Here is a 26,723-nt window from a genome sequence, read left to right as displayed (position 1 = left end):
TGCTGTAACCAAGAGCAGAAGTTGCCACTAAGAAGTTATTTAGTCACTTTGGGAAGCCGAGGCGGGTAGATCATGAGGTCAAGAGATCGAGACCATCCTGGTCAACACGGTGAAACCCCATCTTTACTAAAAATACAAAAAATTAGCTGGGCATGGTGGCGCGTGCCTGTAATCCCAGCTACTCAGGAGGCTGAGGCAGGAGAATTGCCTGAACCCAGGAGGCGGAGGTTGCGGTGAGCCGAGATCGTGCCATTGCACTCCAGCCTGGGTAACAAGAGCGAAACTCCGTCCCAAAAAAAAAAAAAAAAAAAGAAGTTATTTAGTATAAATTGTTAGGCAAAGAACTAGCAACAGTGAAGCATATAAATTCTTTTATTAATTATGAATAGCTAATTGCCACTACGTAAGCGTATTATTGCTAAAGTTCAAACTTAGGAAATGTATCTTATATCTACATAAATAGTAAGCTATGAATCCATACCTATGTGCTTCATTTTTTGAAGAGTGATCTCAGCAACATGGCAGAATAGGATATGCCAACCTTCTTTCTCCCCACAAAAAAATTACAGTTTGGAAGCTGTTCACAGACAAAAATAACTCTGGAAGAGCTCAAGAGTCCATGTAAAAAGCTACGACAATAAAGTGGAAGAAAAAGCTTAGGAATAACTACACAAAAAGGGTGGAAATAATAGTTTTATTTTGCATGAATCTTCCCATTCTCCAGGCAGGTACTGCTCAGTGGAGAGAGAAAACTTTCTGGCACACAAGTCTCCTTCCCAGAGAAAAGGAGAGCAGAGTTGATAATCAGCTTTTAGTGACTTCTGGGATACTGACCAAACTAATAGGTTCAGTTTCACTTCACCCAGATCACTGGGGAGAACAGCATAGCTGAGACATAGAGAGATGACTGGAAACATAAAGGAAAGACAGAGATTAGCAGGGTCCATCATGCAGAGAGAATCACTTCAGTTCCTAGTGATCTGTTCTGCCCAGATTTCAACTGTCTTCTCCACTGAGGATCAAAATAGCACTCACAGCTACTGTGCACCTTGCACAGCTCTTGCCACCATGGGTTCTGCAGCATGTTCCATGGTGGACCCTTTTGGTGTGTCCCACAAGAGAACCTGAGCAACTTCCACTACTGAAGAATCCAGCATCTGGCAGAGCCACAAAAGACTCCACGCAGGTTTTGTCACTTAAGGTCTTACAGTTTTTGCCGTAAGTTTCCAGGTGCTTAAGCCACTACTCTTTTCTCTGTCTCCTTTCCAGAGTGACTGCAGCTGCTTTTGTGAATGCCTCAGTCCAGGAGCCAAGCACAGCCATTCCACAAGTGCCTGAAAATGGTCCCTGGGCCTCTGCCACAGGTAGTGGTCTTTAAAGCTATATATATGTCTGACTGAAGCTAATGCCTGCTTCTAGGTTTCTGCACACTGCCACCCCTGGCCCTCACAGCTATGTATGTCCAAGCAGCTGGCTCTTCACCCAGATATCTTCTCCCACCTCTGTGCTTTCACCTTCAACTGTAACCTTCAGTTCTGCACATGTGCACATTTCCAGCTTGGGTCTGCAGCTGCCCAAGAACACATAGCCAGCTTGACTCCTATCTCTAGAATGCAACTGGTCTCTGCAATTGTGTATGAGTACACTGTCAACCCCACCATTGTGTGTGTATGTGCAATTGGCTGAAGTCCCTCTTTACTTCTGGCCTCAGCCCTTGCCACTACACATAAGCCCACATCAGGCCTCTGCTACAACACACATGACTGTAGTCAATCCTACATCATAGTGTGTGCAGAGCACAAGGTCTAGCTCCCACTACTGCCTGCCTAAGTCCCTTGTCACTAGACCCAGAGGCATTGCTGAGGACCCCAGTAGAACTCACAACCAGCTCAGGCCTTCCAGAGCTCTTACCACCAAGGAAAACACATTTGGCAATGTCAAAAGCCCACTTGTCTGAGTCAATGAGACATCACGTGTCCCCACACCTGGAGCTTCCACGCACCCACACTTATTTCTCTGTACCATTATAACTAGTGCTACAGTGCCCTCCTCCTCCACCCACCCCTCTCCCACCACCACCCCCATATACACTGGAGGTCTTTTCTTTCTGAAGTGAATTCATAAAGCCTGAAAAAGATGCTGCCCATTTATAAGGCTACAAGGATTACAGAGAACCAGGGACACATGACAACACCAAAGGAACACAACAATCATTAAGTATGTGACCCCAAAGAATTGGAGATTTACAAATAGCCTAACAAATAATTAAAAATAATTTCTCTAAGTGAAGCTTTAATAGCTGTAAAACCACACACAAACAATTTAATAAGATCAGTAAAACAATAAGAAAAAAACAAGATCAAAAAAGAGATAGAAAACATAAAAAAGAACGAAACAAATTTTAGAGCTGGAAAGAAAATACAATGACTGGGCTAAAAAGTACAGGAAAAAGCTTCAACAGCATACTAGGCCAGGTAGAAGAAAGACTAAGTGAACTCAAAGACAGATCATTTAACATCATTCAGTCAAAAGAGAAAAAAGGCAAACACTAAAGAAGAACAAAGCAAATCTATAGAATCTGTGAAACGTCATCAGAAAAACTGAGTTTCACATAATAGCTGTTCTAAAAGGGAAAAAAAAAAACAGGAAAGGAACAGAAAGCTTATTAAAACAACAACAGCAACAACAATGGCTGAAGATTTTCCAAATCTGGGAAGAGATATGAACATTCAAGTACAGGAAATTGAAAATTCTGCAATCAGATTCAAGCCAAGGAATATTTTATCAAGGCATATTATAATCAAACTGTCAAAAAACAAAGTCAAAGAATTTTGAGGACAACAAGAGAAAAGAAGAATATCATATATAAGGGAATATAATAAAACTACCAGCAGGTTTTTCAGCAGAAACCTCACAAGCCAGGAAAGAGTGGAATGATATATATATATTTTTCCATTTATTTATTTTATTGCATTTTAGGTTTTGGGGTACATGTGAAGAACATGCAAGATTGTTGCATAGGTACACACGTGGCAGTGTGATTTGCTGCCTTCCTCCCCATCACCTACATCTGGCATCTCTCCCCTTGCTATCTCTCCCCAACTCCCCCCCCCCCACCATCCCTCCCCTATTTCCCCCCAACTGACCCCAGTGTGTAGTGCTCCCCTCCCTGTGTCCATGTGTTCTCATTGTTCAACACCCACCTAAGAGTGAGAACATGCGGTGTTTGAACTGCTCTTCTGTCAGTTTGCTGAGAATGATGGTTTCCAGGTTCATCCATGTCCCTACAAAGGACACAAACTCATTGTTTTTGATGGCTGCATAATATTCCATGGTGTATATGTGCCACATTTTCCCTGTCCAGTTTATCATTGATGGGCATTTGGGTTGGTTCCAGGTCTTTGGTATTGTAAACAGTGCTGCAATGAACATTTGTGTGCACATGTCCTTATAGTAGAACGATTTATAATCCTTTGGATATATACCCAGTAACAGGATTGCTGGGTCAAATGGAATTTCTATTTCTAGGTCCTTGAGGAATTGCCACACTGTCTTCCACAATGGTTGAACTAATTTACACTCCCACCAACAGTGTAAAAGTGTTCCTATTTCTACACATCCTCTCTAGCATCTGTTGTCTCCAGATGTTTTAATGATAGCCATTCTAACTGGCGTGAGATGGTATTTCAATGTAGTTTTGATTTGCATTTCTCTGATGACCAGTGATGATGAGCAATTTTTCATATGTTTGTTGGCCTCATGTATGTCTTCTTTTGTAAAGTATCTGTTCATATCCTTTGCCCACTTTTGAATGGGCTTGTTTGTTTTTTTCTTGTAAATCTGTTTTAGTTCTTTGTAAATTCTGGATATCAGCCCTTTGTCAGATGGGTAAACTGCAAAAATTTTTTCCCATTCTGTTGGTTGCCGATTCACTCTAATGACTGTTTCTTTTGCTGTGCAGAAGCTGTGGAGTTTGATTAGGTCCCATTTGTCTATTTTGGCTTTTGTTGGAATGATATATTAAAGGTTCTGAAAGAAAATAAAAATATTTATAAAAACAAAATAAAATTTTTCACAAAAGAAAAGCTGAGTGAGTACATCAACACTAGGTCTGCCTTATAAGAAATGCTAAAGGGAATTCTTCAAGCTGTAATAAAGGGTAGCTAATTGATAACATGAAAGCCAGTGAAAGTATAAAACTCACTGGTAAAGGTAAATATATAGTTAAATCCAGAATACTCTAATACTGCAATGATGATATATATCATCATAACTAGTATAAAGTTATAAGACACACTTAGCAATAACCTTAACTACATTAACTTATTAGTGGATATAGAATATAAAGACATATAAACTGTGACATCAAAAACATAACATAAAATAAGGAAGAGGGTAGTAAAAGGTGCAGAGCTTCTGTATACAGTCAAAGGTTAGTCATTACTAGGTTAAAGCAGACTGCTATAAGATGGTTTATATAAGCCTCATGCTAACCACACATCAAAAGCCTTTAGTATATATGCAAAAGATAAAGGGTAAAAAGACAAGATATGTGATTGCAGAAAATTAATAACTCACCAACAAAAAAAACTCCACAAAAATAAAGACTCCCTTTAAATTTAAGGGCACACAGAGAATGAAAATGTGGGGACAGAAAAAGGTATTTCATGCCAATGGTAATAAAATGAAGCAGGAGTACCTATATCAATTAAATTTGAATTTAAGTAAAAAACTCTCACAAGAGAGAAAGAACTTCAGCATATAATGATAATGGGATCAATACATCAAGAAGATGTAATAATTATAAATATATATTCTCAACATCAGGGCCCCCAAATACACAAAGCAAATATCAGTAGAACTGAAGGGATAAATAGACAGTAATACAATATTAGGGTACTCCAGTACGTCACTTTCAGAATATATAGATCACCCAAACAAAAAGTTAAGTAGGAAATCTGGGATTTGAATAACACTATAGACCAAATGTATTTAAAGGACATACACAGAATATTTCATCTAACAGAAATGGAATATAAATTTTCTCAAGGACACATTGAGCACCTTCTAGAATAGGTCACATGTTTGGCCACAAAATAAGTATTAACGTTTCAAGAAGACTGGAATCATATCAAGTATCTTTTTGACCACTGTGGCATAAAATCGGAAAACAATAGCAGGAAAAAGGTAGAAAATTCACAAACGTGAAAATTAATGACATTTTCCTGAACTACCAATATGTCAAAGAAAATATCAAAAAGGAATTAAAAATATATTGAGACAAGTGAAAATGGAAACATAACCCAGCAAAGACTGTGAGATGCCACAAAAGCAGTTCTAGAAGGGAACTTTGTAGTGATTAATATTAGAAAGGAAAAAAAGATTAAAAAAAAAAGAAGAAATAAAGAAATAAAGATTAAAACAAACAACTTAATATTAAACTTCAATGAACTAGACAAAGAAGAAGACATTAAAACAAAGTTAACCAAAGGAAGAAAATAAATAAAAAATTACTGGAGCAGAAGTAAACCAAATAAAAGATAAAGAAACTATAGGAAAAATCAACAAAGCATTGGGTTTTTTAAAAAAACAAAACAAAATAAAACAAAATTAACAAGCCCTTAATTAAACTGACTGAGAAAAAAAAAAGAGAGAGAAATGTCAATTTTAAAAATTATAAATTAAAATGGAGACTATAATCAATGGATGCTTCAGAAATATTAAGAATCATAAAGGACTATTATGAATAATTATATGCCAATAAACTGGGTAACCTAGAGAAAATGGATAAATTCCTAGAAACATACAACCTATCAAGATTGAATTAACAAGAAACAGAAAGTCTCAACAGAATAGTAACAAATAAAATGATTGCAGAAGTAATTAAAAACCTCCCAACAAATAAGAGCCCAGGACCAGATGGCTTCACGGCAGAATTCTTCCGAACATTGAAGGAAAAAATAATATTAATCCTTCTTACATTCTTCTAATAAATAGAAGTAGAGAGAGTACTTCCAAATTCATTTTATGAGGCCAATATCACCTTGACACCATTGCCAGACAGAAACACTTAAATAAAACTAGAGGAAAATATCTTTGATTAATATAGCTGTAAAAATCATTAATAAAATACTAGCAAACTGACTCACTAATACATCACAAAGATTATACGTCATGACCACTGGAATTTATTCCTGGGATCACAAGCTTGGTTTCACATATACAAATAAATGTGATACAACGTAGTCACAAAACAAAAGACAAAACAGTACCTGATCATGTCAATAGAAGCAGAAAAAGCATTTGACAAAGTTTAACATGTTTTCGTGATTTTTTTAAAATCTCTTTTCAAAATAGGTATAAAAGTAAATTTATTCAATATAAAAAAGAGCATTATGAAAAGCCTATAGCTAATATAATAATCAATGGGGAATTGTTGAAACCTTTCTGCTAAGATCTGGTACAAGGCAAGGATGCCCACTCTTACTAATTCCATTCAGCATAGTAGTGGAAAAATTAGCAAGACCAACGAGAAAAAAATGAGAAAGAGATAAAAGCATACAAATCAGAAAGAGAAAAGTAAAATTATACATATTTGCAGATGACATGATTGTATATGTAGAAATGCATAAAGGCTCCACACGCATAAAAGCAATGTTGCAACTAATAAGTGAATTTGGTAAAGTTACAGGATACAAAATCAACATACAAACTGCAATGAACTAGACAAAGAAGTTGAATCCTTCACATCAATAGTTACCTATCCAAAAAGGAAATCAAGTAAACACTCTCATTTCCTAGAGCATAAAACATCATAATAAAATACTTAGGAATAAATTTAACAAAGGACATGAAAGATCTATACATTTAAATTATAAAACACTGATGAAATAAATTGAAGAAGATACAAATAAATAAAAAGATACAATGATCATAAACTTAAATAATTAATATTATTAAAATTTTATACCAAAGATATATACAGATTCAGTGCAATTCCTGTCACATGTCAATGGCATTTTTCACAGGAACAGAGAAACAATTCTAATAATTTTATGGAACCACAAAATATTCTGATAGCCAAACCAATCTTTGAGAGAAAAAATAAAATTGGAGGCTTTACACTTTCCCATTTTAAATTATATTACAAAGCTATTATAGTCAGAATAGTATGATACTGACTGATATGGTTTGGCTGGGCTGTGTCCCCACCCAAATTTCATCTTGAATTGTAACTACTACATTTCCTACATGTCATAGGAGGTGATTGAATTATGGGGGTGGGTTTTTCCTATGCTGTTCTTGTGACAGTGAATGAGTCTCAAGAGATCTGATGGTATTAAAAATTGGAGTTTCCCTGCACAAGCTATCTCTCTTTCTCTTTTTTTAAATTTTCTTTGCCTGCTGCCAACCACATAAGATGTGACTTGATCGTGAGGCCTCTCCAGCCAAGTGGAACTGTAACTCCAAATATCCTTTTTTTTTTTTTTTTTTGTAAATTGCCCAGTCTTAGGTATGTATTTTTTAGCAGTATGAAAACCAAATAATACACTGACCTAGGAATAAATAAATGAAACAATGGAACAGAGTAGCCTAAAAATAATCTCAAGCATATATGGTCAACCAATTTTTGACAGAGGCACCAAGATAACACAATGGGGATAGGATAGTCTCTCAATAAATAATGTGAGTGAAACTTGAAATAGGAACCTTAATTTACACCATACACAAAAGTCAACTCAAAATTGATGACTTAAACATAATACTTGAAACTTTAAAACTCCTAGAATAACACATAGGGAGAAATATCCTTGCCATTCACCTTGGCAGTGATCGTTAGAATACCACACCAAAAACTCAGGCAAAGGAAACTCAGAAATAAACAAGTATAATTACATCAAACTATAAAGCTTCTGCACTGAAAGGGAAGCAATCAACTAAATGTGAAGGTGGTATCTGCAAACCCTATTTCTGCAAAGTGATTGATAACCAAAATATATAAGGAACTCACACAACTCAAAATTAAAAGAAAATCCAAAACATGTGCAGAAATCACAAGTTTTGGATTTTCTTTTAATTTTGAGTTGTGTGAGTTCCTTATATATTTTGACCCAGCAGTCCAATTACTGGGTATATATCCAAAGGGTTATAAATCATTCTATTATAAAGACACATGCACATGTATGCTCATTGCAGCATTGTTTACAATAGCAAAGACCTGGAACCAACCCAAATGCCCATTAATGGTAGACTGGACAAGGAAAATGTGTACATATACACCATGGAATACAATGCAGCCATAAAAAACTATGAATTTGTGTCCTTTGTAGGGACACGGATGAATCTGGAAACCATTATTCTCAGCAAACTGACACAAGAAAAGAAAATCAAACACCACGTGTTCTCACTCTAGGTGGGTGTTGAACAATGAGATCACATGGACACAGGGAGGGGAGCATCACACACTCTGGGGTCTGTTGGCAGGGCCAAGGGAGGGACAGCAGTGGGGTCGAGAGGTCAGGGAGGAATAACATGGGAGAAATGCCAGATATAAGTGACAGGGGGATGGCGGCAGCAAACCACCTTGCTGTGTATGTACCCATGCAACAAGCCTGCATGATCTGCACATGTACCCCAGAACCTAAAGTACAAAAAGTAAAAAAAGAAAAGAAAAAGAAAATCCAAAACTCAATTTAAAAAATGGGCAAAGGATTTGAAGAGACATTTTAAAAAATACATAAAAATGGTCAACAGGTATATGAAAAAGTGCTCTGTCTCATTAACCATCAGGCAAATGCAAATCAAAACCACAATGAGTTATAGCTCATGCCCATCAGAATGATTATTAATTATCAAAAAGACAAGAGATAAGTATGGTTGAGGGGTTGGAGAAAAGAAAAACTTTTGTACACTTTTGGTGGGAATGTAAATTGGCAAAGCCATTATCAAAACAGCATGGAGATTTCCTCCAAAATTAAAAATATAATTAACGTGTGACTCAGCAATGCTCTTCTGGGTATATACGCAAAGGAAAACAAATCAACACCTCTTAAAGAGATTTGTGCTTCTACGATTTTATTGCAACATTATTCACAATAACCCAGATATGAAACAAACTAAGTGTCTATTGATGGATGAATGGATAAAAAATTGTAGCATATATATATATATATATATATATATATATATAATGAAATGTTATTCAGCCTTAAAAAATAAGGGAATTCTGCCATTTGCATCAACATGAATGTACCTGGAGGACATTGTAGTAAGTGAAATAAGCCAAGCACAGGAGGAAAATGCTGCATGATCTCACTTATAAGTGTTTTTTTTTTTAAAGTTGAATAGAGTAGAATGATAGTTATCAGGGGCAGTGGGGAAGGCAGGGAAATGGGGAGATGTAAATGCAAGTGAGATCCCTACCACTCCAACCATAAGCTTCCACTTATGTAGATGTCTAGTGATTTAATGTAGAGTATACTTAAAAATATTGTATTATATGCCGGACATTTGCTAACAGTATATTTTAGTGTACTTATTTCAAAAAATGTAACTATGTAAGATGATGGATATGTCAATTTGCTTGACTGTAGTGATAAGTTCACTACATACAAGTCTCAAAACATCCCATTGTACACCTTAAATATATACATTTTTTAAAAAAGACCATTAACCTCTTCTTGCCAATATGAATGTTTTGGAGTGACCTAGAATCAATTCCTCAGATCTTTTCTATTTTTACTTTTGAAGTAATTTCATCATGTGCTACAATTTAAAATATTTGGTATATGTCAATCATTCACAAATATCTGTCATCTCTCTAGGAATCTCTCTCCTTGATATCTGCCTTTTAATTTCCCCCCCTCATACATTAATAAGCATTTCAAATATGCTTGCAATGTGTTATTCACATACACCCCAATTCCACTTCTTTTGTAGAATTTGCTGTTTAAGAAAATGGTACCACAATTCACACATTACTTCAGACTAAATGCAAAGACCATTCTTGATCTCTCTTTTGCCCTCTCTCTCGTTCTCTCTCTCTTCCCCTCTCCCTCTCATGCATTTGCTTCTGTCTCATATGCACCACATCAGCAAAACTCTGTATGTCCTAATTTTTAAGTGTATCAAATACAGTATCTCACCAGTTATCTGCCTTGGTGCAAAGCACATCATCTTGTACCTCAATAACTTCAAAAATCTCTTTGTCTTACCCCTCACTCCCATGATCTTTACCCACTTTGCAATCCATTATCTTCTTATAAAGTTAAATTAGTAAGTTCACTTTCCTTCTTCAAAGCTTCCAATGATTTTTCATCCTACCTAGGAAAAAAATATTTCCATTAGTCTCCAAGGGGGTGAGATCCCTACCACTCCAATCTAAACTCTAATTTATCTACCTCTCTGTTACAGCGTTCCAGTCACACTTGCCTACTTATTTCTTTTGCATGCCATGTCATGCTTGTCTTGCCTCTAGGTTGTTATTCAATTTGGTTTGCCTCTAGCATTATTATCTGGGTCCTCTTCAAGAACATTTCCCTGAAATGCTGTTCTAGCTAACATCACCAATGTGATTGCCTGTCCATGATCGCTCACTTTTTGACCCTTATTTTGCTTTAAATTACATTGTATGTGGAACGTTATACTTTCTCCAAACACTGAAGAATTTCATTAGATTGTGAATTTAGACTGATTTATTTTATCACTATTGATAATACATAATAATGTTTACCTGTCGTAGACCATGAATAAATATGTTGAGTGAAAAAATCACACTGTGAGCAAATGCTTTCAAACTTGATGTATTTTAATTATCCTGTATTCCATAGAGAAGCTACTAATAGGCACTACTAAAATTCAGAATGAGAAAGCAGAAGGTATCAAGCCTGAGAGTCACTGCAAGCTATGAGGTACACAAAGCAACTCTGAAGTTGCTTTAATATAAATAGATATATTTGAAATAGGAACCTTCACTATTACTGCGTTAGGAATAAAAATTGGAAAATATAATGTTTTTTCTAACTCCATGTCAAGATAGGAATTTTGAAATGAAATTTTAAATCTCTAGAGCTAGCCCCATGTGCCCTAGTTTTTCTCCTTTGGGAAACTGCTCTTGCTCTTCAGTGAATATGTTGTATTGAGAGATAAAAGATAAGAATTTCTATCCTCTAAATGGGAAGACATCACAGAAAATATATTTTTTCTAGTCAGTGTTCCTTATACAGTTATGTTCCCCATTACTTTCCTTCTCAATTAAATCCTAGGTCTACCTGTGCATGGACAACTTAGTGTTGTTCTACCTGCTGTACTTCTAGAAGACATATAAGGCCACTGAGTCTACAGTGGAAACTCAGATGCTATCAAATGCCTTAAAGCATTTTATTTCCTTCAGGGAAGTCAACATCCTACTTCACTGTGCCACATTCTTAGCTACACCTTCCTTCCTAGCAATTGTCTTGCATTTGATTATTTCCCTCAAGGGAAGCTTCCAATGGAAACTTGGAAGCTTCCATTCCAATGCTTCAAATGTAAACAATTGGCTTGCATTTCTTATTTCCTCCAAGGTAAGCATATATATATATATATATATATATATATATATATATATATGTGATCACTAGATCAATGGATTGATCAGTCAATACATATATAAATTGGTGTTTCTGGGATTATTGTATAGAAGCCATTACTATGTCCTAATCTACATATGGAGATATTTTTAAATAATCAAAAAATCTCTACCTATGCCCCAATGTCAGCTAAAGCCATAAGAACACATCTAAAAATTAATTTCCAGCATTACTCATTATATTTTCTAGGCTAGCTATGCAAGCTAGAATCCCATGGGGTTTTGGCTTACATTTTATTTTCATGCAACTGTGATTATTTGCATATAAAACAAATACATATAAAGCTGTGAATGTTTGATAGATCAGTGTTAAAGACTAAACTAGCTTTTTTCTTAATCTATTATTAAATACCGTAAAAATACACTTTCTCTGCCTTTTTAAAAATAAATAAGTTAAACTGGGCATAGTGGCTTATACCTGTAATCCCAGAACTTTGGAAGGCTGAGCTAGGCAGATTGCTTGAGCTTAGGCATTTGAGACCACCCTGGGGAACATGGTGAAACACCATTTCTACCGAAGTTCCAAATACAAATTTAGTTGAGACTGTAATCTTTGCTACTCGGGAGGCCGATGTGGGAGGATCACTTGAGCCTGTGAGGCAGACTTTACAGTGAGCAGAGATTATACCATTGCACTCCAGTCTGGGTGACAGAGAGAGACCCTGTCTCAAAAATAAATAAATAAAATAGCAATAAATGAATTAAATCTAAAAATATATAAATTGGATTAACTAACTTCATTTTTGTTGTCATTAAAATTAGTATAACAAGAAATCCATATATATAAATTTGTAGTAAATATTAAAAGGAAATTTAAAAATCTACTTATCTAAATAGGTCCAACAATTCAAGAATTTCTTTCGCCAACTCATGGCATATTTTAATGAAACATCAGCCTCTATTTGGGAGACTTCAGGGACTGGGATTCAATTTGTCAAGACACAGCCCAGAAATCATGTCCTGTTTGACGGCCTATGAAGCATTACTTTTAGTAGAATATATTCTTTGAGGCCAGAGGGACCATATTTTATTTATGGTCCATGACATACTCAGCACATGTATAGTTGCTAAGTCATTATAATCTTTACTCATTTTTTCAGTAAATAGTTTTGAGTACTTATATCTCAGGCTCTGTGCTACACATTAGGATTAAAACTGAATATGATGGACATTATATATTCTCATAGCTCATTTAACAACCAGACAACAATCTGTTAGTTAACATGGACAATATTACAATGTTTGTCTCTTACAAAGAAGAAGCGTATGTGTCATGTTTGAGCATATAATAGGAAACCTAGCTTGGTTAATGGATGATATTTAAAGTAAGATGTGAAAAATGCAAAGGGGATTGCTAAGATCAAAAAGAGAGAAGACCATTCCACGTATTGGAAATAGCTTGTGCAATGCCAGAAAGTAGAAAAACATCTGACCCGTTCAATAAAAACACTTTGTCTCTTTAACACAGTAATTAAGGTCCATTTATTCCTGATTTCCATTTTAGGACAATCATCATGCCATATGCTTTCATAGTAGAGATAATTCTCATGTATAACACTTAACACAACTACAATTTTACATCAATGATTGTGATGATCATCGCTAAAACTATTTTCTTCACTTATTTTAAACTTCTTTATAGGAATAACAGTGTCCATTTTTATTAGCTGCTGTATTTCTAGTGTAAAGTGCAGTACCTTGCATATAAGAGGTTCTAGTAAATATTGTTGAAAAGAGGAAGAATAAAAGGAAAGCAAAGCTATAAGTTTACAAGACATGAAGCTAGAGTAATGACCAGGTCTAGTTTTCTCAAGGGTAACTGAAACAATTGAAAGATTTTAAGCAGCTGAGTGCAAGATCAACTTTATTCACTACATTTATGGAATAGGGACTAACATACCAACAGTAAGAACAGTTAATAGGTGAATACTGTCATTGGTGGTAAAGATACTGGAAAGTTAGGAGAAGTTGGCTGAATTACAGAACTATTTAGACGATAGACTTGGTGAATATATTGAAGTGAGGTAATGCAAAGGGAAAAGAGAGATGAATGACAATCAACAGATTTCTTGCTTAAAAACTAAGTGAATGATGACAGGCCCACCCCTACATAGTGTGAGCCTTGGGAAAATGTGTTTCTGTGAGTACCCTGTCCGTATAAACAATTTGATTTAAGAATCTAATGCCAAATTCACAGGCCCATGTGGATAATGGATTTCGATTAATGTGTAGAGAAGTACTTTTGTCTGTTTATTGACCAGTTAGAGCACAGCACAGGAAGACTCTTTGTAGTGTCCAGGTATTAACCATGTTTTCTCGTTAAATTTTACTAATCATTTCTTTGTATTCTTTATCAAATGTGCCACTCTTGGCTACTTTTATAACTCTTATTCCAGGAAAGGGTGGCAACACTGTTATTCATTGTTGCTGCATGTCGTGGGTCTTTGGGATCTGGTTGTGTTGAAACACCATAAAACTTCTTGCCTCTGCAGTTCCCTTGCATCATGCACTGAATGCTGATCACATCCTCACTCTGGACACTGTGTCATCCGTTCTGCTTCCTGTGAAGAACAGCTTCCAAAGAGTCTCATCCAGAGTCTCACTGTGTGTCCATGATTATGACCACAAATGCAAGCCTTACCAAGAGTAAGACGAGGTAAACAATAGTTAGTTGCATTATCATGTAAAATGTACCACTTTGAATTTCATACCATAAACTGGGAAATAACACATCTTCTAACCATATCTTCTCTTGAACTCCTGGTGCTGTCATCACTGCATTCCTAGAATGCTATCCCTTTCAATGATACCTGCAACCTTATCTTGAACAAATTGACACCAGTGGGAATGATAGGTGATAACTTTTTGGCAAAAAAAAAAATGATATTTGTGCAAAGAATGTCCACCCTTCATTTAGCACTATTTAAGACTGATGGGGGTACATCATTAACAGACAGATAGGAAAGGCCAGGTGGCATTGTGGCAAAAAGGTGGAAATTCCTCAGAGGGGATAAGAACAAGAACCCCAAGGACTGCCTTCCCATCACATAGATGCTATGGCAGGTATGAGGTGAGCCTCCTGGGTGCAAGCAGCTGAGAGCTCACAGGGTAAAGGATGCCTTCCACCTTCCCAGCCACACTGGGGCACTGAAGACCGGAGACAGCAAGCACCACAGTGGAACACAGATGGGTGAGAACCAATGCATGGGTCTCCATACATGCAACTTAAATTCAAAAGTATGTGATGAATCATGAGTATCCAGAGTTCTGAACTTTGCTGGCTATGAAGCATGAAGGAGAATCACTAAAATCAGACATCCAAAATCAGCCCATCAGTGCCATTCTGACAGTCCAGTCTCAAACAACCCCATAAAAGAAATAACTACACGGGATAGCAAGAGTGGTCTGTTTACATGAATGCCCTCCTGGAATTGAGTTGCTTATGGCATGTGGTCAACAATGGAAGGGGAGATGACTGGAGAGTGCCAAAGAGGAGAGACTGGAACCAGACATTGGCACCAGAGAAGCCCCTTGAAGATGCTGAGATATAAATTCTGGGACCCATGTCTGATGAGGTCCAGTGAATCCAGGTTCAGATTCAGTGCATCCTGCCAAAATGACACTGCTGTCTCTGAGATAGTCCCCAGCACTGGAGAGAGAACTAATTTGAAGAATTTGAGGAAGATGATCAAATATGTGAGGCTCCTTCAGCTGCCAGGCTTGGAGAGGACCCCTGCTTACTTGGGTACAAGTGTGATAGTAGATATGAATGCTTTTTACTGAGGTAAAGAACACTGGCAGGCTCTGAGTAGATAAATTAGTGAATTCAAGTTCTGCATATGTGGCTTCTAAAGAGAATTATTGCAGAGGAAATTAGATATATGCTTTTGAAACTCAGAGGAGCTGACATATGCGTTCAGGAGGAACATATATGTATGGTATTACATATTATGTTTATATAATATTGTATTAATATCTTTTTAATCTATCTATCTATCTTCTATCTAGTGCATGAGAGAGCCTTGGATGAGAATGTGGGGGAGAAAAGACATGACGAACCACTGATCAAAGTCCTTGAGAAGCCATAAATACTCACCCAGAATTGCCTAGGCCAGCAAAGAATACATTAAAAGGATACCTCGTAAAGGAAAAAGGAAAGAGAATAAAGGAAAAATGTTACGAAACCTGGGGGAAATATTTTGCAGAAAAAGGGAGTGAAAAGTGTTGTCAAATCCTGCTGGGAGATCAGTGGGATATGGACAGAAACATGTCTATTAGCAGCATTGAGTTCTTGATAACCTTGGCAGGAGCATGTTCCCTGCCTTATTGGGAGCAGAATCCCTTTTTGAAGTAGATTTAGAAATGGCTAGATAGAGAGGTGAGTAAATCAAGACAAGTATAGTTAACTCCTTCTAAAAAAAAGTTTGGCACTGAGGAGTTGAGAGAGAGAAAAATGTAGTAGTAGGGAGATTCAGAGCAACAGTGAAACTTCTGGAAGAGAAAATACAATTCTAAGGGAAAAAAATTCACAGTATTTAAACTTTGAGAGTGAGGGCAAGATGAGGTGAGGTTTGAAAATATGTTTCCTGAGAAGGCGAGAGAGTTGTATCAAGAGCACGAGGAGGCACAGGTGACAGAGTTGGCCATTGAGAGAAATGTTTCTTCCATTAGAGCCAGAGATTTAAAAAAAAAAAGAAAAAAGAAAAAAGAAAAAAAAAGAACATTGTGAACTGTGAACATCAGTGACCAATAATTAGGGGTCAATCAGAGTGCCCTTTTGATTCATTTTCTCTGCCTTGGCTCAGCAACCAAGATGCCGGCATTGAGAAGTGAATAGTCAACTTTGTCCAGAGCTGGGTCAGGTTGGGCTCTCAAGATTTGGGTGGAATACAAATTGAAGTTATTTCCCATTGCTTCCAAAATTACTAGGAACCAGAGTGTATATAGTAGAATAAGGAGAAAGAACAAATAGAGAAGTCAACAGGATATCCTAAAAATAGCAGTGGTGATTCAAGACAGAAGAATAGAACTTGGGGCTTGAACATGAGATAAATAGCTTGGAGATTAAAAGATGGAGCGATTTCAGCTGGAAACATGGCTAATGCTTTGGAAAGCAGTGGTTTGATGGGTTAGAGGAGATGGGTGAGGAGGAACAGGAAGTTTGGTGTTAGCTCCACTCTTTCATACTCATGACACTGGCTTTAGAAGTCCGGAAGTTTGATGACCAATGAATTCATCAGATAAAATGGTATATTCATCAAAAATTCTTTTAAGTACATGATTTTTTCTTTCAGAAATCATCTAATCCTTTTGAAATATCTGTCCATGCCCTTGCTCCTCTCTATTAAGAATAGTTTGAGATGAATAGAGATTACATATTTTATATTCATGGTTTGTCTTCTGAATCTTTTCAAACATAAGATTAATATAATCATCTCTTTCTATCTCTGGCTATTCTCCAGACCTTAGAGGATTTGATTCATTTAATTAATAGAATATTCAGTATTCATGGGAAGGCTGCCTTGAAGTAGAAATAAATGATCCTTCATGGACAGGTTGATTATATTGAACCTAGCCTCAAATATTAAGATGTACCAAATATGTCACATACATTAAAAAAAAAAAATTATATAAAAATATACTTGGATCAGGCCAGTGAAGATTAAATTTTATATTCTAGCTATAAAATGTGTAACATGTTCTTTTCTCATATAAAAATTAATTATACAAGCAATGAATATATTATCATTATAAATAAATCAGTAAAGATATGGTATAAAATATGAAATGTCATTCTTTAATGACTCACTCTCACTCTCTTAAAAGTAATAGTTTTGTATTTATTCTACCAGTTTTTCTCCCTTTTTAAATGTTATTTTTATTGGAAGAGATATTAAGATTCATTGAAGAAATATATAACATATAGACAGTTTAAAAGAAGAAAATAAAAACTATTTATGTTAATCAATTTGCTAAAAGTTATATACACAGATGTTTTCTGATATTTTTCACTTACTGTTCTTCTTAAACATCAATTGCTGTTAATAATATTCTGTTTTATAGATTTACCACACTTTATTTTTTTCTCATTCTATCACTACATGTTTAGGTGCCTCCAATTATAAGTGATGCCTCAAAGAATATCTTACAATCTTTATATTTGTCTCCATTTTTGAATATTACTTTAGGAAAAAGTCTTAGAAGAGAAAGTTATTGCTAAAAGTACATGAGAGTTTTAAAGAATCTTGAATTAAATCACCAGTTGTTTTTCTAAAAGCTTGTATAAATACTTAATTGTTTAGGATATTTATTGATATTGCACCACTTGCTACAATATTTTCATCGTTTCATAATTCTATTTAAAATTGTTTGCTATAACTCGTGTTCACTTGATGATTTGTTATGTTAAATATTCTTTACTTGATTATTAACTGTAATGAACCTATTGTTTGGATATATATGAGCACTTTGCTTTGGCTCAGCAAGCAAGATGAAGGCTTTGAGAAGATGAATAGTCATTCATAGATTAATTATTTGTTTTCCTGAATAAAACTAATTTATTATCTAACATTAGCCACAATGATCGATTTCTCTGATTAATCTACCTCTTGTGGATTTTTATTTATCCTACTAGCCCTTTCTGATAGCAAAGAACAACAAACCTCATATATTATAAAAGTGGTTGTGTATGCACTTTTTCTTTTTGTCATTTGTTTTGCTTTGTTTGACTTTTACATTTGAATAATATGGGTACAAGAAATAGCCAAATTCCTGCACAAGAAATGCTGCTTAAGTCATACAAGGTACTATTACATATGGTCATCCTCCCCCATCCAAACTAAAAAGAACTAAGAACACAGAATAAATCATAATTTCTAAAGCGAGAGGCATCTTTGATAGATAAGTGGTGGATCATTAAAAATAAACTTGGTCAGTCTATAGTTCTATCCATTCTCTTTAGACCCAGGTCAGTGTCATTCAAGAACTTTGCTGAGGTGGCCAATTCCTCATTTGCCTTTTGCAATCACTTTACATCTAAGTAAACAAAAACTATCAAATCATTCTAGTTGCTAAAAATCCCTAGTTGCTAAAATCCCTCAAGGGATACATCCACATCTGGAATTGGAGGGGACTTTAGCCTGGAAAATTAGTATACTATCCTGCTTAGAATATACAAATTCATAGCAGTATTAACTTGTTTAGCCGAATGAAGGAAATTGTAACAAACAGTGTTTGCAAGGGAGAAGTTCATTAGAAATGAACCAATGTCACGTTTTCTAATACTGTGAATGAGGAAAGCCCCATGTTAATGATTAAATATTTTTCATTTTCAGTACTGTATGGATTAACAAAAAACATTTCTAGAAGAAATAAAAAGGTAATAAAAAGATCATATATCAAGAAATAGGAATAAAATAATATCACATTTCAACATAAAAAAGCAATGGTTTTAAATTTTTGAAGAAAAGTATTAGATATAATTCTACATCCAAATTATTAATCCAAAATGCAGGTGGGATACGGATCTTTTCAGAAATATTAAGAACAAATACTTCTACATCCTTTCAACCTATTTTGAGGAAACTGCTGGTAAACATACTTCTGAAAAACAAGACTGTAACTTAGAGGAGGAAGCGAAACCCAAAATATAAGAGATCCCAACCAGGGAAGAAATGATGCAAACTTCTGAAATGCCAGCTGTTCAGCTGTCATATGAGGCCTGAGTCCAGATTGAAGTAGGATGACAGAGGACTCCAGGAAGGATAGCTCCAGGAAATAAACAACAATAACAAAAGAGAGAATTATTGATTATCAGACTGTGTTTCATCATCTGGAAGAAACTCCAGTTTTGTTTATGAGATATACGGTAGTAAAACTTGATTAAAAAGGAGAGTCCAAATAAAAATACAAAGAAAAAATGACCTAAAAACATTAAATGTGACTTTTTTTTCCCACAGAAAATAGAATTGGAGTGGAGAAAATAATGGAAGGGGAAACACTTTTTTTTTGTTAAATATGAAATATATGAATACTTTGATAAAATGAAAATATAAATCTCCATAAAATAAAATTATAATATTAAAATAACTGGGAATTGAAATCAGAAACTAAATGAGAAAACATAAAAATGTGGAAAAGAGGTTACTAAAAGTAAGAATAAATTATAAGTAGAGAATAAAAAAAACAGACCTTACATTTGATCATGAAAATCAAAACATTTTTTTAAAAAGTCAAAAAACTACACTTTTTTGGCAAGTTTGAATCAAGAAAACTCCATGATGCAAAATACTGGTATGAAAACAGGAATTAAGAGCCAAACAGAAAGGAAAGAACAAAGTAATAACATCACATGTGGGTCCAATTAAAATATAGATGAAATAAATGGTTTCTTTTTTTTTTTTTTTTTTTTTTTTTTTTGAGACAGAGTCTTGCTCTGTTGCCAGGCACCAGGCTGGAGTGCAGTGGCGCTATCTTGGCTCACTGCAACCTCCGCTTCCCGGGTTCAAGCAATTTTCCTGCCTCAGCCTCCCGAGTAGCTGGGACCACAGGTGCGCGCCACCACGCTTAGCTAATTTTTGTATTTTTTAGTAGAGACGGGGTTTCACTATGGTCTCGATCTCTTGGCTTCGTGATCCTCCCGCCTCGGCCTCCCAAAGTGCTGGGATTACAGGCGTGAGCCACCGCGCCCGGCCAATGTTTTCTCATTTATTTATTTAGAGATGGAGTCTCACTGTGTCACCCAGACTGGAGTGCAGTAGCACGATCTCAGCTCACTGCAACCTCTGCCTCTCGGGTTCAGGCGATTCTCCCGCCTCAGCCTCCTGAGTAGCTGGGACTACAGGTCCTGAACCACCACACCCAGCTAATTTTTGTATTTTTAGTAGAGACAGGGTTTCACCATGTTGGTCAGGCTGGCTCCTACTCCTGACCTAGCAATCTGCTCACCTTGGCCTCCCAAAGTGCTGGGATTACAGGCGTGAGCCACTGCCCTCAGCCAAAATAAATGATTTTCAATGAACTATAATGAATCAAAATTACTTCGAGGCTATACCTAAATATTCCAACAATCATAAAAGGAATTTAAAAATCTATAAATGCTCTAACCAAAACGAGGAAACCTGAAGAGTTTAACTGTAATCCTGTCAGCCCTATCACACATTTGCTCCAGAAGCCAAAATGCAGGTTTTCAAAGCATTTCTGTCCTTTACACTTCATTTTTCTTCCTCCCCTTCTTTTGTTCTCCTCTCTCCTTTTCTCACCTGTCTCCTTTTACCTCTCCATTTGTCCAAAAATGCTGAATTACTGTCAAATGTATAAGAAATGGCGAATGAAGGAAAGAAAGTACAGACGTTCCTACTTATGATTTTTGTACTTTACGGTGGTGTGAAAGCGACAGACATTCAGTAGAAACCATACTTCGGCTTTTGAATTCTCATCTTTTCCTGGGCTAGTGATGCGCTGTATGATTCTAAGAAGCTGGGCAGCAGCAGTTAGTCATAGCTTCCAGTCAGCCAGGCAGTCACAAGGCAAATAGCTGATACTCGGATACTGTGTGCACGATGATTTTGCCTGAATGTGGGCCAGTGTAAGTCTTCTGAGCATGTGTAAGGTAGACTAAGGCTAAGGTACGATGTTCCTTCCATAGGTTATGTGTATTAAATGCATTTTGTACTTAAGGTATTTTCACCTTAGCATGGGAACATAAGGTCATTATAAATTGAGGAGCATCTTTAATTTTGTTGCTCATTCATTCATTCATTCAATGCGTATTTTTTATCTGACCGGGGCGTGTGTGTGTGTGTGTGTGTGTGTGTGTGTGTGTGTGTTCTGTTCATACAGTGTAATGGGGAAGAAGCTGCATTTTTTAATTACACAAAAATTAGAAACTCTGACAGGAGTGTTACATTCAGATCATTTGTAACTGTGGAATTACATTCCCTAAATTTATCTAACAAATTTCATTGTTTTCATATATTTCTTTAAAAAACAGATATAACACTTTCTCCCCTCCTATCCCAAGCCTCATTCTGAGGTCTGAATTGTGACTAATGCATCTTCAGTCACATTCTGCTTGGGCAGGTGATCTTTAGCCACCGCCAGCGAGCCCATCGTGAGCAGGGCTCCCTGGGGGTTTGAAAGATAGAAATTGCCCAGGTCCTTCTAATCTAGTGAGAAATAAACACTATAAATTTGAGATAAAATTATTTTAACGATAACAATGGGATTCCTTCATCCTTTCTCTTTATTCTTCTACCTCTACATGCAAAGCCAAATGTTACAGCTTGGGCTTCTCTGATCCAGACAAGTTAAATAAAATCACTTAGTCACAACTCGATATTATTGTTGTCTCCAGAACTTCACAGAGCATTTTTCTGGTAATAAGTGAAGTTTATTTCCAGCAAGTTGTAAAAGCATGGTGTAAGATCCTTCTTGTTTTTAACTTAATGAAAAAAAAAAATCCCATTTACATTTTGCAACGTGGGAAAACACATGCCACATCTCAGCAACTTGTTTGTGAGAAATAGAAAAGCTTACACCTACGCTTTTTTAACACTTCTCTCCTTATTTTTGGTCATTACATTTGCAGATATGAGTCAGAAGTCTATATCATCTGGAGATGAAGAAAATATAGACAATTCCCGTGTGTGTGTGAGTGTGTGTGTCTAGGTGTGTATGTGTGTGTGACTTACCAAATTGTGTACATATGACCCAAGCAAGGGAAAAAAATGCCAAAAATCAGAAAAATAACAAACAAAATCATTAATCCATGTATTATTGTGAGCAACAATTTCACACCGCAAAAAAAGCTAAGTAGGTAATATGTTATAAATATGCGGCAGCTGAAAAGCATTCGATAATCTGCTATCACTTTAATTAGTGTGTGCTCACAGTCATTTGAGTTGTTCATTCATATCCAAATGGGCTACTTTCATCTTTCTTCAGTATAATGCTTACAGAATCTTTTCCACAATAACTTGTAATAATACTAAAGTGACCCCCTGAGATTATACATCTCACAGAGTCATAGCTATATCCAGCTGTTGTCTGGCTTTTCTGTTTCAAATATCTCAGATGAATAATTTTCAACATGCTAGAGCCTTTTCTGCTCCAGTATCTATTGTGATTGACAACTTAATCCATGTTAATTTATCGCTGACCTGCATTTTTCTGACTCTAGCATACCTCTAAAGAATAACCATGGAGAGGACAGAAATGAAAATGAGAAACTCTGACAGGAGTGTTACATTCAGATCATTTGTAACTGTGGAATTGCATTCCCTAAATTTATCTAACAGATCTCATTGTTTTCATATATTTCTTTAAAAATTATTATATATAATCGATGCATAATATGTATTTATGGGGTACAGTGTGATATTTTAATACATGTATGCAACATGTAATGATCAGTTCAGGATAATTAGTATTCCCATTACCTCAAACATGTATCATTTCTTTGTGTTGTAAACATTGTTTTTTGTCTGTTTGTTTTTGAGACAGATCTCTCCCTGTTGCCCAGGCTGGAGTGCAGCAGTGAGATCTCGGCTCACTGCAGCCCTCACGTCCAGGTTCAAGCAATTCTCTTGCCTCAGCCTCCCGAGTAGCTGGCATTACAGGCATTTGCCATCAGGCCCAGCTGATTTTTATATTTCTAGTAGAGACGGGATTTCACCACGTTGGCCAGGCTGATCTCGAGCTCCTGACCTCATTATCCACCTGCTTTGGCCTCCCAAAGTTCTGGATTACAGGCATGAGACACCACACCTGGCCTGTGTTGTGAACATTCACAATCTACTTATCCACCTATTTGGAAATACACAATAAGTTGTTATTAATTGCACTCACCCAATAGTGTTAAAGGCCACTAGAACTGGTTCCTCCCAGCTAGCTGTATCTTCTAAACAGTTCTGGCTATCCCCATCCTCCACCACAACCCTTCCCACCTCTAGTAACCACTAGTCTATGCTCCACTTCTATGAGACCCTTTTTTTTTTAGCTTCCACATAAAACTGAGCACATGAGGCACATATCTTTCTATGCCTGGCTTATTTTGCTCAACAACGTTCTTCAAGCTCATCTATATTGCTGCAAATGATGGGATTCTGTTCTTTTTATGGCCAAATAGTATTCCATCTTGTGTACATACCACATTTTAACTTTAGTAAAATTACAAGGATTTTTGTTATGGCGAATTAAATACCAAATTTATTTAGAAAAACCATTGCCTCTCTCGCACTTTCATTCTGATATGCTGTTTTGAAAACACATGAAAGCTCAACAATTTTATATACTCATGAATATATGTCCTATATGAATACATGAATGTCATTTATATTATATATATCTGGAAGAAAACCGTATAGCATGACTTTACTAAAATGTGAGACTACCACCCAAGAGAAAATTTGCTCCCATAATGTATAAGTGGGTTTGACTTCCTGTCTCTCTGTCTCTGACTTTCTCTCTCTTCCCCATTTGTGAGTTTGCTGTAGAGAACCTTATTTGATATTTGGCATGTAACCTCCTTAAATATTTTAGTAAATATTTCTGCATGTCTGTAAATAATACATGAGAATGCGTTTCAGGATTTTAGAATATCTCTTTACTTTTCCATTCCTATCTTCGTGCTAACTTGGAGCAAGATATTTTAGTTACTATCACAGTTACCTCTGGGTTATTAACCAAGGTTAATCTGAACATTTACAGATTTGGTGGTGGAAGTTTAACACTGCATTTAATATTATTAAAATATGACTGGTGCTTGTAATGGCAGCTTTTGGCATGAACACAAAGATTGATATGCATCATATTTCATTCTAAATCACAAGTAAAATGAAATAGCTCCCTTGTGCTTGATTTGCTCGTGGTGACCATCTTGGTGATTGATGCAGATAACCACATGATCAGCAGCACCTGAAATAAGTATTGATCTTCATGATGGCTAAAAGGAACAGATGAGCTATCACAAGCCTCTTGACAGTTTGGACTTTAAAAAAATATCTTTGAAAAATTTGAAGACTTTGGTATTTTTCCCTGGATCCACTCTGCTTCTAAACACTACAAAAGAACAATCGTCTTTTTCCATGTTAAATATCCCGGATTTATGACAGACTAAAGTAGGCTAAGTAAAATAACAGAGATCAGAAATATTCTAATGGAAGAAATACAAATCACTCTATGAAATTTAAAATCAGTTGTGAGAAACAAAACACCCTAAAGGGTCAAAATGATACTGACAATACAGACAAAAGATGTTAACTGCAAACCCTGAAATGGGAAAAAGCTCGGGTGGGCTTATCAGATTCCATTTACTTTTATATAAATTAATAAATAATAACCCTACTTCATCACAAAGTTCTTATAAATTCTAATAAAAATAATATCAGAGAGAGAACTTTCTAAATGCTAAAGTTGCATCTTAATTTAAATTAAAACAGTAATCGGTAAGCACTTGCAAAATATGTTATCTGAACAGGCCAGGAAGGGATGGCAGGAATTTAGCCTCTCCACTCCTGACCTGGCTCTTACAAATTAATCTTCACAAGTCTCACGTCAATTACAAGTAAACAATTTAAAAATCAATCATATACTTGCTACATAATTAATAAATCACTGCAAGTCCTTTAACTCACATACCACCAGATCTCTGGCCTCCGGATTCTCTCAGAATTTCTGAGAGAAATTCTTATTGAGAAACTGAATAATAATTTCTGTACTTCAAAGTTTATACATATTTGTTTCTTTTGAGACAGGGTCTCACTCTGTCACCACAATGGAGTGCAGTGGCATGACCTAGGCTCATTGCAACCTCCACCCACCCCCAGGCTCAAGAGACCTCAGCCTCCGGAGTAGCTGGGTCCACAGACACACACCACCATGCCAGGCTGGTTTTTTTTGGTGTTTTTGGCAGATACGGGATCTCACCACATTGCTTAGGCTCGTGTTGAACTCCTGGGGTCAAGCAGTCTGCCCACCTCAGTTTCTCAGTGTTGGGATTAGAGGTGTGAGCAACTATGCCTGGCCAAAGTTTAGATTTTTAAAAATATTACATTTTTTATGTTTATATCCTCATCATTTCATCCACAATATTTAGAAATGGAAGCATTCTAATATTGAGTCATGTGCTCAGAAAAAGAATAAAAGTTTCAGTCTAGGTGTAAAACCTAGAAAAAAAAAAAAACCCAGTTATCACTCAAAAATCTAATCTTAAACGTATACACCTACAAATGCTTTGCTGAATAATCTAATCTTGATCTCTGTTCACAGAAGCCTGCATTAACCAAGCCCATAGCATCAACAGAGGAAGAAACTTTAAAGAGTATAAATCCAAAGTGGAGTCATGGTTGCTCTTAAAACTGCTCATCATTAATTCAAAAAATTTTTATCATTTGCCATTCTTCTTTTATTCAGCTCCTGTCTCATTTTTCAAGTGACATTTTGGAAATGAAACATCTCTGTATGTTCAAAATTATTTTGCAGTTATTGAATTTTTCAGTTTTTGTTAAGCAATAAAAATCTATATCTTACAAAACTCTAGATATTACTTCTCTGAAATTATTAGAAAAACAGACACTGTTTTTCATGCTTTTTACATCACGTTTCATGTTTCATTGAAACATGAAAATCACATTTATACTTTAAAGGACTATATTTCATGGATATATATATAGTAATTCTAACTATCAATGAATAATTTATTTTCAAATATATTCAAACATGATGTTCAACACAGATTTGTTTCATTATATAATTTCATTAACAAAGAAAATCTAAGAAAGAGATAGTTTTTTAAGGGTGAATATGTCCCAAAATTGTTTTCTGAAACATCAGTGTAATAACAGAATTTCCAAAAGTGGATAAGTAAATATAAGGAACTAATCAACAACAATCTCTAAATTTTCAGTGTAAAATATAATGTTAAATATATTTATGTAAGCATGTAGTAACTTTTTTAAAAACTGGCTAAGAAAAGCCTTGGGTCCTTTGTGGGGACATGGATGAACCTGGAAACCATCATTCTCAGCAAACTGACAGAGGAGCAGAAGATCAAACACCGCATGTTCTCACTCATAGGCGGGTGTTGAACGATGAG

The sequence above is a fragment of the Cebus imitator genome, unplaced genomic scaffold, assembly GCF_001604975.1.
Source record: "Cebus imitator isolate Cc_AM_T3 unplaced genomic scaffold, Cebus_imitator-1.0 Scaffold615, whole genome shotgun sequence".
In the NCBI taxonomy this organism is placed as follows: domain Eukaryota; kingdom Metazoa; phylum Chordata; class Mammalia; order Primates; family Cebidae; genus Cebus; species Cebus imitator.
The sequence above is the reverse complement of the archived record's forward strand: the minus strand, read 5'-3'. Positions refer to the sequence as shown.